This window comes from Aulostomus chinensis, chromosome 10 (genome assembly GCF_037954235.1).
Source record: "Aulostomus chinensis isolate RoL2024-O1b breed Wild chromosome 10, RoL_Achi_v1.0, whole genome shotgun sequence".
Taxonomy (NCBI): domain Eukaryota; kingdom Metazoa; phylum Chordata; class Actinopteri; order Syngnathiformes; family Aulostomidae; genus Aulostomus; species Aulostomus chinensis.
In genome coordinates this window covers 1381232-1387368 of record NC_141329.1, presented here as the reverse complement: position 1 = coordinate 1387368, position 6137 = coordinate 1381232, and the positions used below count along the sequence as shown (strand labels likewise).

At 44.7% G+C, this 6137-nt stretch overlaps 1 long non-coding RNA gene across 1 annotated transcript; it reads left to right on the top strand.

Annotated features, from left to right (window-relative positions):
* The first annotated feature begins 253 nt into the window (after positions 1-253).
* Positions 254-5601, top strand: LOC147254023 (uncharacterized). Its single transcript, XR_015118013.1, has 3 exons — positions 254-269; positions 3937-4058; positions 5079-5601. It is a non-coding gene; the product is annotated as an uncharacterized LOC147254023 (long non-coding RNA).
* Positions 5602-6137: the final 536 nt, after the last annotated feature.

Genomic DNA, 6137 nt, shown 5'->3' with positions numbered 1-6137 from the left:
TTAAGCTTTTTTGTTTGATGAGTGTGGACCGACTGAAAATGTGGCTTTTGATTACCAGAAACATGTAACCGCTCATTATGTAACCCTGAAATAAAGGGCTGTGTATCATTTGGGGATTTATGCAGGCGTTTCCCTTAGAAACATCCTTTTCAAAGTTTGGATGGGATTTCTTCCGCGACATCACCTGTTACGTGAAGCGTCACAACGCACACACGTGCTCCCCTTTGTGCTGGGGGCCGAGGCTGGAGAACAGTGTGTCGCCAAGTCAGGTGAGGCCCACGTGGACGGAAGATGTGAAAATAAACCCAATTACAGACATTTAAATCAGCTTTAGAGGAGCCACATAAAACAAAAACAATCCTGAATGGACTCGAAAAGATTTAGTGTAGGATTAAATATTTCTCCACATCTGCCATTTTAGAGGTAAATAATCCCAGATTTTGGCCTTTGGCAAACAGGAAATTTAAGCCTTACTGTGAAGAAATAAGATTTCAGAATGTTTGCCCCTGGAACTAAATGGTGCCACTGCAGGTTCAGGCAGTCATTATTAACCAGAATTCTACAGTAAACATGGAATTAAAGACTAATTATTTAGTCATCAATGTGACGTGCTGAGACCAGCAGTTCTTCACTAAACTGAACCGAGTATCGTACTTTTACTCTTGAGAGTGACATCACATTTCCAAATGAAGTACAGTTAAGATATATTTTTGAAAAAGCCTGGATGTTTTAAACTCTAAGTTTCTTTCTTGTTCAACGTTCATCACATTCTTTTGCTTGGTGGCCGACTGCGTCAGTGTTGCCACCAGTGCCAACTGGTTTTAACCTCAGACTCATCACTCTGGGTCCACAGAGACCAGCCCAGGCTTGATGTTGGTCAAACTGAGATCTTGTTCTGTATCCAAGCAGATCAGGGATCAGGGTTTTACTGCAGCGTGATAAAAGCCGGAGACAGTCTCTAACAAAAAGCCTGAGTTGCTCTAGCAATCCTGACAGCAGCGGAGACGGTTCGCTCCTCTTCCGCCTCTCACCGTCCTCCCTCCTAAACCGTCCTCCAACTCATCCTCTTCCTCCTTCACTTGCTTCTTTCTACATCTTTGTTTTCTGTGTGATTTTGCCGCTGCTTTTTTGCAAAGTCGATGCGACATGACTTATGCAAATGTTTTCATTGGTGAGAGGAGCCAGAGACGTTTGTTTCGCGATACAGGTTTGTGGTTTCTAGAGTTTGTGTCACAGTGAAGTTGCATTTGTTTCATCTTCCCTTCTTTCTCATTTGAAAAAAATTCAAGAGAAAAACATCTTCATCAACCAAGAAAAAAACGGAGAAAATTTCAATTCAGTGATAGAGATGTGAGACGCGCGTTCAGCAAAGGAAATTGCAGCCTGTCTAAAGCCCTCTATCTATTTATACGTCTATCTGTTATCAATTTGGAGTTATTTCTAGTAAGCTACTATTCCTGGTGAGTTACTGTACTCACACTGGCACTGCTGCACTGACTTTCAGGCAGTAGGATCTATTTAATATCTTGCTACATTTCATTTGAATTATAAAGATCAGAGCATATTTATAGCTTGCACTGTCAAGATGGGTGATGCTTTCCAGACCGTTTGGTCCAAGGGTTTGCCCTGCAGATGGTTCTTTTATTCACCTTATCTGCCTTTTTCCCTTTTTTCCCCCCAAAATTTCCTTTCATGAGATGCTTTGGCTCATTCTTTTTGTGGAGAATGAAAGAGGAAATCCATCAGATCTGCTGTGGTTCATGATACTTCTGGGCTCATAAATTGTACATGCCTGAAAGTAGCAGGAAGCACAGGTCTAATAGGGTGTATCCTCCAGGTTTCCTGTTAGGTTAACCCATTGGGGCTGGGGTGTTCTACCCTGCTGTTGGATCAGATGACCCCCACTTGCCCTGATTCTGAAATGAAAAGATCCAAAATGCAGGCAACCTGCAAAGTTCTCCCCAGTATTGTATTATCTTTATGTGTTCACCCTAACCCAGCAACAAACACTGAGCTATTTCAGTACAGTGGTCAGTCCTGTTGGTTCTTGGGGGGGGTGTCATTGGTAAACCGGATCAGGTGCTCCATCTTGGTCTGATCCCACCCAGCACCGGGGAACAACAGAGGGGTGATAGTTTCCCCATCAAACATACCGGGGAAGGAGTACAGCTTGAGTCCTTGATACAGAACCATCATCTCTGGCTCTAAAATGAATGTATTTCATATTAATTTTGTTCTGTTTTACTTATCATGTAAAAACTACGTCAGGGAAGCTTCAGGAAGCTGTAACTGGTTCCAGTCCTCTCAGTGCTGTGGATGGGTTGCAGGTGTTGAGAGGGGAACGCTGGAGAGCAGTGGGGTCGTCTGGTGAAGAGTTGCCACGGTCTCAGCACCGAATTGAGTTGGGCCTTTGAACCATGGGGGTTATGCCCCTTGTGCCTCTTTTCCTAGATAAAATCCTCAGATAGTACACGTTGAAAGGATATGTTTCCAATTTGACTCGTGCCACTCTTCTCCCTCCTCTCCTCCAACCCCACCACACTTCCTTCTATCTCCCTCTCTTTGTCTGCCTCGGCGCATGTGTCAGACAGCTGATTAATTCCCCTGATGGGGGGGGGGGGGGGGCACAAGAGGTGAATTGATAAATCATGTCTTGATTCATCCACAGGTAAATAAAAAAACATGGCCATGCACAGAAATTCATAGATCTCCCCCTGACAGGCACAGATGCTCTGCGTTAAAGTCTGAAGGCCTCAGTGTAGCACGGTAATTTATTAACTGCTTCTAAATGCAGACCCCAGGGAGGCGCTTCTCTCCTGTGCACTCGCACCAGTGTGTCCAGGATCGCTCAAGACTGTAATCACATCCGATCATGCATCACTTCTTGTTTTGAGTCATCGGGAGCGCAGTCGCTGGTAAGGAAGGTCCAGTGTAATGACACTACAAAACAAAGATGATTCAGCATGATGAGCAAATCTGTTTTCTATTTGAGGCAACAGTTTAAAGGTGTTTGACACACAAATGTGGCTAAATCTGATGCTTATAAATCATGACTAAAGTAGATATGGGGTCATCAAGGTACTTGGCCTCCGCAATGGCAGCCTGGCACAGTGGCCTTTGACCACCACATTTTTCAGTTGTAGGAGTCCTGGTAGACATTTGTGTCAGATTTGGAGGAAGTCCCTCATGGTGTTGTTTTAGAACTGAGCTGAGAGCGACCTTGACCTACCACAAACATCTTCTCCCTTCATCCCAGTGGAGGTTTGAGGCAAACTTGAAGTAATGCCTTCAGATCTGGCCTCAACAAGAACGGGACGTACGCACAAACGAAAGCATCATGACATCAACTCATTTCCAGCGACGATCGCCACAGGGATTATTACCCATCACACACTTCAAAATGTTGTCATCACTTTTAAGGTCCTTCCTGTGAGCATTTTTCTAATTACGTGTCAAGAAGTGTGTTATGTCACATCTTTGGAAATCCGAAGTTTCATTTCACGTAAAGGTCGCTTTTTATTCCTGCTAGCTTTCTCTCAGTCTCTCTCTTCCTGTTGTCTGTCTGTCCCTCTCTCTCTCTCTCTCCCTCCCTCCGTCTCACTCTCTCTCTCCTCTTTCCTGTAATGGCCAGTCAGTGAGTTTTCAGTGCCAGGTGAGGTTTAGAATATATCACACTGCGGATACTTCAGTTGAAGCTGTTGACGGTGCTCAGTTTTGCAGCTGCAGCAAAAAAAAGTACCTCTTGAGTAAAGATTCTGATAAGGGTAGTTTCCTGTGCTTGCGTCATTTCGACAGTGTGTGTGTGTGTGTGTGTGTGTGTGTGTGTGTGTGTGTGTGTGTGTGTGTGTTCGTCTTATTGAGAAAAGCAGTTCCAGTGAAATGATGCAGTTTGTTTGTTGTTCACCTGACTTCTAATTCAGTGTTTATGACTTTCAGAGCGAGTTGGCTGGTCAATGACCCTCAAACACACACCACCTCCTCTCTGTCTGCTCCTGCTCACTCGTCCTTATCTCTTCACCATCTGCCGCCCACTCGCTCTCATCTGCTCACAGGGTGAGGTGAGTGTGCAGGAACTGAAAAGCTACTCTTGTTACAGCACAACCACAAACATTTGCTCACCTTTGCATGTACTTATAAACTTATTGTTCTTTGTGTTTTCTGGATTTTGACATACCACCTCCTCAAATAGGAATATGTTTAAAAGGCACACAATTGGAGTCATGTTTCACTACAAAGTAGATGCTTCCCAGGACCTCCCAGGACTCTTAAACCAATACGATAATTCATTTAGCCAACACTCATGTACCCGTAAGACTTCCCGTTATTTTTGGTTTATTCTGCAATATTTTTTGCAAGTATGGCAGATGATAAGCCGGTCTCGCTAACTTGAAGATGACAACATTTGAAATTTGCATTTGATTGCGGCAGTTGTAGCTTTCAGTTTTCATGAAATGGATTCCTTTTTATTTGGTAAACTCAGCTGCTGGGAAAGTCTGTTCACAGTCCATCTCGCCGACGCCTTTCCTCACTGTTGAATGTCCTGATGAGTTTATTTGGAACGATGCATCGGCTGTGCTGAATTTACGTGGGTCATTTGGTTTGATTGTGTCAGTACTGAGCTCTTTTGTGATTAACTTTAGCAAGGAATGTGATTGTATAATTAGACGTCTGAAGTGCTCACAGGCTGAGGAGAGCCCATCTACAACAGTGTAATTATTTTTGGGATTGCTGCATGATTGGTATGTGTATAGAAGAGTAGCCGCACTCCAATGAGTGTTATGAAAAGCAGCAGTTAAGCTGTGGATGCTGCAATAGATATAAACACATCTAGACGAGGAAGCGCTCATGTCCCTGTTCTTCAGCTGCTATCTCACTAACATCAACATGCTGAAGACCAGTGTCCCTTCAGCGAGTCAGTCTGTTCTGCTTTGTGTCCGTTTGTTACCACCTGACAGCGAGTCGCCTCTCTGCACATCAGCTGGCCGATGACTCAGTGCTCTGAGCCGATTCCCTGACCACACATTGGCCTCGGATACTTCTTCCCTCCCTCTCTCCCTCTACTGCTCTACTAACTACAGGGGGAGATGGTGAGAACAGTGGGCTGTTGCCTTTCCCAGCCAAAGCCCAGAAGATTGCAGTGGAGCAAAGAGCCCACTTCAGCCCCTGGCCCCCCGGACCCCGGTGATGTGGGAAAAGCCTGGGAGGGCGTCCCGCTGAACGTGCTTCAGCAGTCGTCCCAGGCTCCAAACCTATCAGGAGAACCTTCGGCCACAGCATCGGTGTTGAAGATGGCGTGTTTTCTCTGCCGTGTTGTTTCACCTTGACAAACACAACGTGCCACACACGTTGATGTGGGAGTCAGTGAGGTTGAATCCACCAGTGAGTTTTGATTCTTGCAACCACAAAGATCAGTGTAAACATCGATTTGGCTTCCAGACATGGAATGTTACTGTAAGTACTTTTACTGAGTACACTTCAGAAGTACTCTGCCCAATGTATTTCTATTGCAGAGAGAAATGTTGAACTGTACACATTGCAATTATTTCACATTAAAGTTCAGAACAATATTTTCTATCAAAGTTTATCCCAAGAATCTGGTCAGGATGCCTCCCAGACGCCTCCCTGGCGAGGTGCTCAGGGCACGTCCGAACGCCAGGAGGCCTCCAGGAAGACCCAGGGCACGTTGGAGAGACCATGTCTCTCAGCTGGCCTGGGGACACCTGGGGATCCATGAGGAGCTGGATGAAGTAGCCAGGGAGAGAGAAGTCTGGGTCTCTGCTTAGGCTGTTGCCCCGGGACCCGACCCCGGATAACCAGATGAAGATGGATGAGGTTTTGACATGCACAATTTTTGTAAGTTAATTAGTGTCAACGTCAAAATTAGTTTTACTCTTATAATTTGTAAATGATGAATATAAAACTATAAATTGGGCCATTTTGCATTGCTGGTACTTTAAATTTTAGAGTTTTGCTTACAGTACATGTACTTTTACTGAATGAGATTCTGAACGCATTAGTTTTACTTGTATATAAACTTCACTACTGTTGAGTAAAAGCTCTGAAGAGTTCATCCACAAGTGTTCATCTTGTTCATCAGTGACGGAAGGAACTCTTATCGTCATGACACTGACACTTGC